This window comes from Ischnura elegans, chromosome 6 (genome assembly GCF_921293095.1).
Source record: "Ischnura elegans chromosome 6, ioIscEleg1.1, whole genome shotgun sequence".
Classification (NCBI taxonomy): Eukaryota; Metazoa; Arthropoda; class Insecta; order Odonata; family Coenagrionidae; genus Ischnura; species Ischnura elegans.
The window spans coordinates 16,991,258-17,003,852 of record NC_060251.1 but is presented as its reverse complement, the minus strand read 5'-3'; the positions used below and the strand labels follow the sequence as shown (position 1 = coordinate 17,003,852).

The following is a 12,595-nucleotide window of genomic DNA, read 5'->3' as shown; positions in this document are numbered from 1 at the left end:
AAATGTTAAACAGAATTTCTAATTTGTGAAACTTAACTCTCTGGTGACATTTCGTCATTTATCATCCTGAAACCACGCTAGTTATGTGAAAATATATCGCACATTCTATTTTTATATAATTCGTGGAAAGGCAGCCATGAGAGCACACGAAAAATCGTAGACACATATATAGAAGGTTTAGATATAGAGTGGTTGAGGTTTTAATGGTTTTAGGACAGCACCTACTGCTGTTTTAATTTTTCCACCAAATTTCCACGTGGGTTCCACGTTGATTCCACGACCAAAAACACGTGGTATCCACGTTAATTCTCCACGTGGGTTCCACGTGGATTCCACCACCCATTTCTCACTGGGTTTACTTCTTGCAGTATGATGATAGTTTTTAAAAAGATTTTGCACAGTGTGTTATAAAAATAATAGATGAACTAGTTTCTTTTACCTTCTCCTTGACATTTGCAACTGTCTCAATTTACTGTAGTTGATCATTTTGTTTATTTAAGATATCTGCCATATGAAATGAAACATTAAGTTTTATTGATGGAACGGTCTTTCTTTTTAGGGTAAAAATATTATGAGAGTGGCGTGTGGATCAGCTCACACGTTAGCGTGGAGCACAAGCAAACCTGTTTCTGCTGCTGCCCGGCTACCGGCTCGTGTACCCCTAGAATACGATCTCTTGAGGGTCATTCCAAATTCGCAATTACCCTTCACAATCGCCTTCTCCTGTTGCACAATTTCTCTGATCTCTTCTGTCCGAGTGTTGCCATGTTTCCTTTGGGAAGTGGTGTGAATCTAGGGGCCTCAATGGATCCTGCAAGTGGACGTGGGAGGAAAAGTGGAGGTGAGGGCAGTGGAGGAAAGACCTCAGAAGATGATCACAAATCTGGAGATACAGAATGGGAAGGACCCCTTTGTGGGAACTTGGATAAGCTGCGTGGCATTTTGGTTTCTACTGCAAAGGAAACAACTTTTAGAAAGGTAAAGTCTAGGTGTTTTTATTTTGGCATACTAAGGATGCCAGGGCTTTTTTGGTGAATATGTATGTTTGCATTTAATAATTATAATAAAACTTATTAACTTCATTGGGATAATACATCCATGAGTTTCGTCAAGACAATACAGCATAAAATACTAACATATAAAAATTTAAGATACGAACGAGCTATACAAACACACAGCTATCAGTGGGAGTGAGGTCATAGGTTAATACACAACACCAGTAAAAATTAAAAAAAAACTTAAAAATTCATTAAAAGCCTGATAGCAAAATCGCGATTATCCAGGCCAATGATGGAGATAGTGGGCACCAATAATCAGACAACATGGGTAATCCAAATTTTCCCTTTCATTTTTTGTAATGTTTATAATTTATGCAAATCAAACAATTTTTTATTATTTATGTGCAAAGTCTGTTATTTTAGATTGCTTCCCGGAGTCATTGAGAGCTTTCTTCAAACCGACCGCGATCTTTTTTGTGGCAATTACCATATTTATCTGAATGTAGTCTCCTCTAAAGTAAAGGTGGGACTATATTCAAACCTTTTTTTCCCCCAAAACTTAATCCTCAAAATTAGTGGGGGGACTATATTCAGGGAAATATGGCATGTAATTGTACTCATATTCCCTGACCTCCATTACCCCAGCAAACTGTTGACTCAGGTGAGTGCTTGGCTACGACTCATTAGGCCGGTGCTTATTTATTTAAAATGATCCGATTTAAGAATTCGTGGTCTCAAAATGTTTAAATGGTGAGAAAACAATTGCCTGCCTGAGGTGCCTAAAAGCATCTTTATCTTGAGTATCTCTGATGATTTTGATTTTTTAATTGCATTGTGATAAATTTTTGTGCTTCCCACCAAAAGTTTGCTTGTTCATAACCTCATAGCTGAATTACCTCGTAAGGAAGCAGATATTTTTCCACAAGTGCTGTGATATAATCAAATATGTTACACAATATTCCTCACCGTTGTGTGTGGTGTAAATAAATTTTTGTGCTTAATATTACGTGAATGTAAATAAACTTTGATATTTCATTCCAGGTGGTGCAAGCAACAATGGTGAGAGATAGGCAGCATGGTCTTGTGATTGAACTGAATAGAATCCAAGTTCAAAGGTCAAGATCAAGTGGAGGATTGGCTGACCCTCATGGTGTCCGCTCAGTTTTTGGTCAAATGGTATCAAAGATGGAGCTCTTGTTCCGCGGAGATGCTCTTCTGCTCCCTCATCGTGTGTGGAAAGTAAAATTTGTCGGTATGTATAATCCCAAAAATGAGAATTGATTCTCAACCTTCTTTAATTTTCAGTCACATCACATGTAATATTTTTTTATACAGTTAGCCAGTTGGTTAAGTTTAATGAAATATTAATGACAAGACATCAGGCTCTCGATATAATATGCTGTGAAACAGTGCTGGAATTTTAAAATCCCTAATACTAGAAATTATGGGTAAGCAATCATTGGAAGAGTGATAGATGATGATTCCACTGTATTTAGGTCTTGTACAAAATTCCATAGAGTTATCGTAGGGAAACATACTAACGTCATTGGTTTATGAAAGTGTAGGGGCCACTGTATCATCAATGGAACAGAAATAGTTGCATAAAATGGACAATATGTACTTAAGTGTCTTTTGTTTCCAAGTTTTGGGAACAGAATGTATTATACGATTTGAAAATGATGATTATTTTCTTGGCTGCACTGTATTTACCTCACCATTCTGTTAAAACATATATCATTATTTTGACAATTCATGTGAAGAACCACATTTTAAATGACATTTTGCCTGTTGTGCCCTCAGGTGAAAGTGTTGATGACTGTGGAGGAGAGTACAGTGAGAGTATAGCAGAAATGTGTGAGGAATTACAAGAAGGAGCCGTTGCACCTCTGGTACCTACTCCCGATGCACGTGGTGACCATGACTATGCTCCATCCCCAACCTCTGTGAATGCAGCTGGGACTAATGGCAATGCATCATCCGTTGGAAGAGATGCTTGTTTCCTTCTCAATGCACAAGCTAATACTCCCTTCCATATGAGAATGTTCAGGTTTTTAGGTATGCTATTAAGGGTATGGTTTCTAAGTTTGGTATCTCTGGTGTCTTCTTTTCCCATTGAGATAAACTGATCTCATTTTTATTGTTTATTACTTTCCCACTTATTTGGTAAAAAATGTTTTTAGAACAATATTGTAACCGGTGCATTCTGCCCGCTTACATAGTGGCGCATGAGACGGGAGTGCGAGGTAAAGGAAGGCCGTTTTTTTTTCTTTTGATATGTGTCCGTGTGAATGTGTGCGTGAGTGTCATGAATCATTGAGTCCCCATTTGATGTTTCCCTATTTTCCTCCCCACAATGTGTAATGCTTTCTCCCCCCCCCCCCTCCTGAAGTGTGCTAGTCGAACTCTTTAGACGAAGAAGAGCGTGGTTTCCCCCCCCCCCTCGTGTCCTTGGTGAAGTGACCGTCCAGCCCCAAGTGCATCATCCTTTTTTTTCCCCTGACCCCTCCCTCCCTGGTGTTTCCTCCCCTCATTGGCTATATAATGTGGTGCACCGGAGGAAAGAGGGCTTAGATGATTTTCTTTTTTGGCGATTCCAAGCAACAAAAAACGCTCCCAAGAGTAGGCGGAGTTTGGGGAGGCAGAGAAAAAAGTTGGTGAAGAGATCCCGAGAGAGAGAGGGTGCCCAATGCGAGTAGCAGTTGCAAGGTAGACTCGTGGTGCTGATGAAAGGATCTCCCAACTGTCGCAGAGAGGCCATCTCCCACTCGTGAACCTGCCGGAGTTGACGCAGAGCAGCCTACGCCGCGGAACCGAATCGCCACGATCAGCAGATCGAGAGCCCCGAAAATTCGACAAACTGTAAGAGAAAAGCCACGAAATCCCATTCCCCACCCCCCCTCCTTCCCTTCCCCCTCTCAAGGAACAGAAGAAAATTCCCACTTCACCAAGTCAAGAAGAGAATTCATTAAAAACGTTTGTAAAATTTCCCCCCGCACAAGTAGAGAAGAGGACAGTACTTCCCCTATTACCGTGTGAATTTCAGTGCAATATCTATTTCGTTGTTTCATATTTCCATTCCCCCGTTTCTTTTTGTTTTTTATTTATTTGTCCCCTTTTCTTGTGGTTTTTGTATGGGTTATGAATGTGAAAACGTGTAGCGTGATTTTTTTTGGGTTTAGGTTAAGGACTGAAATTTTTCTGTTGTGCAGCATAGTGAATTATGCGTTGTATTTCATTGAATTCAAGGAGAAGAAGTTAATTGTTACTTTTGCCATTGATTTGCTTGTATTTGTAAATGATCATATTTAAACTCATTAAATTTATGTTGAGCGAACTACGCAGTCGAACGGCTTTCTTTATCCGAACGCTCCTGTCTCAGGTCTCATCACCCCTAAACTTCCCCTCCTACCCTTTCCCAAAATCCCATTCCCTCGCCCCAGGTGCACGGAATATCCCCGCTACACCTCTGCCCTCCCCTTTTGCCCTCCAATCTCCCCTTCCCCGAATGTGCCCCGCGCGGTGGGGTTACAATATATGATAATTTTTAGTTAAGATATAATAAAATTTTCTGATACTATGTATTATTTTCTTGACTTTTATCATTGCTCATACGTGTATTTGCTGTTATCCTTTTAGGAGTCTTAATGGGTTTGGCTATTAGGACTGGAAGCCCATTAAGTCTTAACTTAGCAGAACCTGTGTGGAAGCAATTAGCAGGACTCTCCTTGATGCCTGCAGACTTATCAGAAGTTGATCGTGATTATGTTCCAGGTAAGGTTAAGCATCATTCATGGTTAATTTGGTTCTGAAGATGGTTAAAATTAGTGAAATGGTACAATGAAAATGTACTTGCAAGTCAAGGTAGATGTAGATATTGTAAATTATGAAACATTTTTACATTTTATTTAGGTTTGACGTGTATTCGTGATATGGATGGTGATGAAGCAGCATTTAGAAGTCTGGCAATGCCATTCTCAACTCCATCATCCACTGGCCATGAGATTCCTTTGTCTACCCGCCATCGCGGAATCACCCCTAGTAATCGACATGAATATGTCAAGCTTGCTTTGCATTATAGGTCAGTTGTTATTCTGTAAAGTTTGTTCCCTGTTGTATGGCATAAATATTTTCCATTTTTATGATGACGGAATATATGAGCTATAATTTATCAGAAATACAGATAAGAAGTAGCCACCCATAGTCATAATCTCCCTCATTTTTCTTACCAGACTCATATGATATCTAATTTCTCTTGTTGTCTTTCTTTCGATCTTTCCTGACTCAACATTATTCAGACTCCATGAATTTGATGAGCAAGTTGCAGCTGTTAGGGAAGGCATGGCACGAGTTGCACCAGTGCCTCTGTTATCCTTATTTAGTGGCTATGAATTGGAGACTATGGTCTGCGGCTCTCCAGACATACCTTTGAGTCTTCTAAAATCTGTTGCCACCTATAAAGGTGAAAGAAACTTCTAAATATAAGATTATTTTTAATTTTAGTTGGGTTATTACTTTCTTGAATAAAAGTGGTAAAAGTTGATCAGAAACATTTGGAAAATAATCAGGCTTTTACAAACATTAATTTTCCAAATTCTGGGAGAAGTTTTTTGCAATGAATGTCAATATGGAGGAAGTTAGGTGGCTCATTGTGGCTTCCTGTCTCAGGAGTTGATGTGCCTTGTGAATTGCCTCTCTCATAATTTAAAACAGTGTAAAAAGTTAAAACAAAATCATGTAGTATTGATTGTCATAGTAGTTTCCTAAGTGCTGTGAGAATTCAATGCTTCTGTGAGGAAGTATAAAATCTTATCACCATTACTCTCGTATTAAATGGTTATGTTTCGTTGTGCTTCATTTTTGCGCTCGTATTTCATGGATATAAGGATAGGTATAAAAATTTCAGTAAATGATGAAAACTTCGGGCCTGAGTCATTAGATAAAATTTCATTGTAGGAGATGCTTAATGGGATTGTAGCTAAATTTTGATACTTTTTATAGGTGTTGACGGTAATGCACCTCTTGTCCAGTGGTTCTGGGATGTGATGGAGGAGTTCACTAATCAAGAGTGATCATTATTTCTTCGATTTGTTTGGGGAAGGACTCGACTTCCAAGGACTATTGCTGACTTCAGAGGAAGAGACTTTGTATTGCAGGTTTGTACACCTATCTTTGTTAGTATCTGAGAAGTAAAGTGTGTCCCAATATTTTCACCATTGCTGAGTAAACATTAATTTGTATGATGATCATATGGTTAATATTTTATTCTACACAGGTTTTGGATAAATACAACCCACCAGATCACTTCTTGCCTGAAAGTAACACATCTTTTTTTCTTCTTAAGATGCCAAGGTGTTCTTGTAAGGTAAGCTTTCAATGTGCCGATAAATTTTTCAAAGCTCATTCCTTTTTTTTAAAATTAATTTTTTGTTTAGGATTTAAATTTTTTGCAACTTTGTTATCAATATTTAAATGGACTCTAATTGGATACTTAATATTGTGCCCTTGCCTTTACTCTAGTGTGGTTAACTAACTACAGTGGCGTGCATATTGTAACTCACCCGTCCGCACTCCGTCCGGGTTCACTTTCAGAGGGGTGGGGGAGGATAGTTTGGAGGGATTGCTGAAGGTGAGCGGGTCGTGGTTCGATGGCTAGGGGAAATGGAGGGAGGGAGAAGGAAATAGGAAGATAAGTTGGGGTAGGTTCACTTGCTGAATGGAGGCTGGCGTGTACGAAATAATGAAGGCTTACGTAACAGTTTACAATTCCAACAACACGTTTAATGATCACTTCAAATAGGAAATGTTCCAAAAAATACATAAATGAATAACTCTTTGAATAACACAAATTAAATTACTGTTACTGGCCAGTTAGGAACCTAATAACATCAATTAATAAATGACAGAAAAGAAAATAAACCCTGATTACAATTGTTGGCGTGAAATATCATAAAATAGCTTAAAAAATGACAAACGCCAATTCCAAATAATCTCTTATTGTCCTACTAACTACCATTAATCATTCACACACACACACGGGGACACGGGGGGGGGGGGGGGGGGGGGGGGGGGGAAATTAACCCCTCAAGCGTGACTTTAAATGCCCGTGGACGTTCTCTCAGCGTGTGCGACACAGCGTTTGTGTCGTCCGATTGCCATGCCTCAAGCGTGTGCGACGCACCCTATGCGTCTGAATGTTTCATTAGGCATTCCTATCTCTTAAGCTTCCATATATGTACTTTTAGTGAGTATATATGTGAGACACATCTGCCTGCTATCGTTCTGTGCCCCTGTGTGGTCTGTGTTTGCGTTCTCGTATTTTTTAGAATATTTTTTTCTAGCTGATGTCAGGAAAGAAACGCTTCCTCTAGGGTCAGCGTCTGGTGAATGCTAATGAAAGATATCCTTCCACTCAAGCTCTGGTTATGTGCTTTCTTAGCGATTGTGTGTGACGTGTCGGGATGCTGAATGCTTTCGTCTCTGGTTCATTATCATCTGCTTCTCTGCCTCATCGTTTCCTTTCTCTTTCATCGAGGCAATGATAGTGAAGGCATGGTCCGTCCAGGCATTGTCACTCAACGCCTCACGGAGCCTCGAAGACCGGCCAGCATCCCCGCATCTTGGTATCTTATTTACGACGTTTGAGGCTAAGGGTTGGGGTGTTTTCATCCCTACGCTTGCTTTGGTGATTTTTTTATTTTTTTTTCGGCCTTGAATCCACTCCATATCTGTGCCCCTCTTTAGTTGACCATGGCTTCTAGCTCGCGTGAGTTGTGCGATGAGCAAGTGCTTGACGCTTTGGAAGAAGAGAGCGCAGGATGCTCAGATGCTACTTCGTAAATTTCAATTGGATACTCTCTGGATTCCAGTTCCGAAGAGAGCGATGGACCTTCTCATTTTTCTGTGAATCTTCAAGAAAATAATTGGCAAGAGATCGACAGTGCTGACCCTCCTCAACCTTTTGCGTGTGAATTAGTGGGAAAACAAATATTGCCTGTTTCGTGTATAGATGATCCCTTGGCATATTTTGAGTTATTTTTTGATGATGAAATAATTTCAATTATAGTGACTGAGACAAACCGCTACGCAGCACAGTTTCTTGCTCGTGAGAAAGAGAAAATTACGAAGCAAAATAAATCACGCTTCCAAAAGTGGGTCCCCACAACTCTGGGGGAAATAAGGGTGTATTTAGGTTTACTGATGTTGATTGGAATAATTCAGAAACCAAGCCTCAGAATGTATTTTAGCAGAAAGCATTTATTAGAGACTCCATTTTTTCCCAATGTAATGAGTGAGCAAATATTTTTATTGCTCACCAAATTTCTCCATTTTGTAGATAATACCGATGAGGAATTTGTAAAAAAGGATCCAAAATTGTATAAAAATTTACCAATTACTGAATATTTGAAAAACAAGTTCCAAAAAGTGTATATACCCGGTAAGGAAATCAGTGTAGATGAGTATTTGTTGTTGTGGAAAGGTAGACTGTCGTGGAAACAGTATATTCCCATGAAAGCTTTCCGGTTTGGGATAAAATTGTTTGAACTTTGTGACTCCGCAGGGTATTTATGGAATTTTATTATTTACTGTGGCTCAGGGACAAAATTGGGCTGTGAAATCACTAAGGACACAGATCTTTTTTCAACTACAGTTGTTCTAAGTTTGTGTGAGAAACTATTAGACTCTAGTAGATGTGTTTATATGGACAATTTTTACAGTAGTCCCGATCTTTTCCATAGGTTAGTTCAGAGGACAACAGATGCTGTTGGAACCGTGAAAATCACGCGTAAAGATATGCCAGTAAACCTCAAAAAGAAACTAAAGAAAGGAGAAGTTGTTAGTGCAAAGTGTGGGGAATTGGTTGCTTTGAAGTGGAAGGATAAACGCGATGTTGCATTGCTGACTACAAAGCATTCAGACCAAATGCAACCCGTAAGTCGAAAGGGCGGGCTAGAATGTGTAAACAAACCTATGTGTGTAACAGAATATAATAAATATATGGGCGTTGTAGATTTAAAAGATCAACTTTTAGAATCGTTCCTGCTAGAAAGAAAAAGGTCAAAAGTGTGGTACAAGAAATTATTCAATCACTTAGTTAATACGGCTGTGTTAAACGCGTACATTTTATACCGTAAGGCTGGTAATAACAAAGATCACCTAGCATTCAGAATGAGCTTAGTGAACAAAATAATTGCTAAGTATCACGGACAAAATTTAGAACAGCGCAAAGGACGGCCCACTGATATCGAAACGGAATGTACGCGATTGACCGGGCAGCATTTTGTTCAACAAAACCCAAAAACTGAGACATTTAAGGTTGGAAGATGAAAGTGTGTTGTGTGCACAAAAAACGGAAAGAGAAAAGAGACAAGATATTGATGCAAAAACTGCCCAGGAAAACCCACACTCTGCTTAGAACCCTGTTTTGAGCAGTATCACACACAGGTCAACTATTAGCCATCGGATAAGAGGAGCAGGAAAAAGTTAATGGGTCTGAGAATTGTAAGTACGTATTCATAATTATAAAATTTAAACAATTGTTTATATAATATATTTTTTTGGATTTTTTTTGCATAGTGATAAGATTCAAAAAAATATTTTACTTCATGTCTGCACAAAATCTGAAGTGCCTCTAAATTAAAGCACCCTGGGTGGTTTAAATGCCTACGATTAAAGCACCGTATAGGGACGGAATAGCGAGGACGCATATGCTGTGTCGCACACGCTTGAGGGGTTAAAAAAAAAATATATATAAAAAAAATGTATGGGAAAATATCATTGTTCTTCTTCTCTTGAATGGAAGAAAGAGGGAAATGGGGAGTGGGGCTCTTCTGATTCTGTTGAAATTTGGGGATATTGGTGGCTAGAGTACTTATCACTCTCGCTGATTTGCTGGTTGAGAAGATTTCCTCGGCTGACTCGATACTGTGACTGGTATCGCTGTGGGATGAGAGAACTCCTGTGTTGGCGCCGTGGATTGACGTCTTCTGCTGTGCGTGCTAGGAAGATACCGTCTTATCTCCTCTTTCCAAAGTCACCGCCGTTTAATACTCGCGTCTTTTTCCACGCTGGCTGCCTCCCTTTCTTTCTCTCTCCTCACAGAACTGGTGCTTCGTCAAGCAGAGCCTTCGGCTGATTTCTCCAGCAGAATAGTCCTTGCATGTCGTCCGCACTTCGCTCATATAGCCACTTTCTGGGAGGGGGATGGGTGGACGGAAAAACCCCGGGCATCGGGTTTTTTCGGCTATTCTTCCGTAGGGGAAGGGAGGTGGTTTCTGTGGAGGGCGGGGTTGGAGGATTTCATCATCTCCGTACGCAGGTGTTCCGGCTTCACAGTGGGATGGGGAGAAACATGCTACGAATCACGTAGGCACCGGAACTTTCCACTTCGTAGACGGACGAATCGTGGGAGGAATGGGGGACGGAAAAATACAAAATCTAGGCATTCATTCATCACTTCACATTCACACACACATTCACACAAAATTACATGAGCATTTACATAAAATTAAATAACACTTTACAATATTTATTCGACCCTTCATAATTTACGCAAGCCTTCCCTACCTCGTAAATGCCTCTTTACTACACCATGTACCGAGCCAAACGGCAATGGCTACAATATGTGCCCTATTTTCTTATTATCTAAATTACAGCATGTACATGATTATCAATCCGTCATGAGTTCATTCTTTATTGTTGATTTTTTGCAGACTGTTCTCCGTGAAAAACTAAAGTATGCAATCCACTTCTGCAAGTCCATTGACACGGATGAGTATGCTCGGGCAGCAATGACATCAAGTACGGCATCCACCACAGTTCCTCTTGGAGTTGGTGGTGGCAGTGGACTTCCTCCAGGCAGTGGTGCTGGAGTTGATGGTTGTGGCAGTAGTGGGATACGAGGAGTCATGGATTGGATGACACCACCACCACTTCGAAAGATAGTGAGGAAGGTGGTGCTGTTGGAGGTGGCCAGCACATAGGCCGTCGGGGAGGGGGAGTTGCGGGTGGCTGTAGTGACAACAATCCACTTGGAATAGTTGACATTGAAAAGGATGATGATGACCTCGATAGCAACGAAAGAGACGGCATTCAAATGTGTTATTTGTAATCTGCTTGAGATAAACTGGAGAAAATATCTGTGATGAAGTTGGCACATTGCTAGGGAAATGAAAGCCACTGAAAAGGAAATAATGATTCCTTGAGATAGGTGGTGCACTATTGGCCGTTTGAGCTGATTTTTTTCTTCCTGTTCTAGTCAGTTGTTCATTTGAACTATTCACTTCGCAATAGCCTAAGGCAATGAAAGATTTGGTGGAATAGTACTTTAGTTTATTTATTTCAAAAAGGCTTTTGTTTATTTGAATGATGTGAATTGCTTTTGTATAGTACTACTGTTTTATCATGAGTACAATGTATTTGCCTTTTGTATTTTTATTTTAATGAAGAGTTTATCAAATTGTTTTGCCTAAATAAACCATGCTTAAATGCAGAATATGTATGTGATTTACAAAAGTAAGATCCCTAGCAATATCCTCACACTATGCTGTGAACTTCTGATCGCTCTTGCCTACAATTTCTACGATCGGGACAAAATTTGTGGAACTTTGTTAGGATATTGCATAACTGTTTACTTTACGAGCCACTCTTTGATTAACTCTGTCAATTGTTATCATATAGTGGCTTGGCATAAACATTAAAATATGTAATTTGCCAACCTGAGTAGTCTCCCAGCCTTGTGGTCCTTAAGTAGACTTTTGTCTAGCAAAGAGACATCACAGGCTTGACAATAGGGATTTAATAGCAAATATTTTCTGAAATAGTTAAGGGAATACTGAAAAAGGCAATTCTTTTTCTCACACAGTCCCTGGTTTGTGATAAAAATGCTCTCATAAGTATCACCATCACTGGTTTAAAATTTTTATAATCAGTGTGATGCAGATGTCCATGCATTTTCCTTATGACTAGGGGCACCGAATTTTCGCGAACCGCGAAACGCGAATTATAACACGAAATTTCCAAGGCTGCGCGAAATTCACTTGGTTCCACGAAATTTCGCGTTTAAGCACTTTTCCTGCGAATTTGGCGCGATATTTTCTACCATTGCCGATAAAAAATACCCCGTCACTTCGTCTATTTAAAAACCGGTATCAAGGGCCGATCGCGTAAAGTCGGTGCTTTGCAACTGGCTCGGAACTGTGGCGAGGATTTGAATTTGGCGCCCAAAGCCGAAATGGTCTGCAGCGTATTCATGACCAAAAAGTGAAAAAAAGTTAAAAAAAAAAAACGCATAAATTACTTTAATCGCATTTAAGGTTCGTCAGTTTGTCGCTCTCGCCAACATTGTAACATTCTGTAGCCGCGGCCACTTAGGCCGCTCTCAAACTGACTCTCGTCACCTGACGCTCGTATTTCAAGCTGACTTTTCGCCTGCCGCCGTCCACAGCACGGTGACGTTCTCTCATGTCTTCAACGAGCCCACGGCGCCCATTTCAATACGGCCCGGCGATGCGCCGTCTACGTCGTGAAATATAGACTATGCTACATAGAGACCGCTTTCAGACGAAACGTCGCGACGTTTCGCCGGCCGCCGTTCACGT

The 12,595-nt window shown here is 40.2% G+C and overlaps 1 pseudogene; it reads left to right on the top strand.

The window, feature by feature from the left end:
- The window catches only part of LOC124160149, a 32,409-nt pseudogene extending 20,919 nt beyond the window's left edge, over window positions 1–11,490 (top strand).
- Window positions 11,491–12,595: the final 1,105 nt, after the last annotated feature.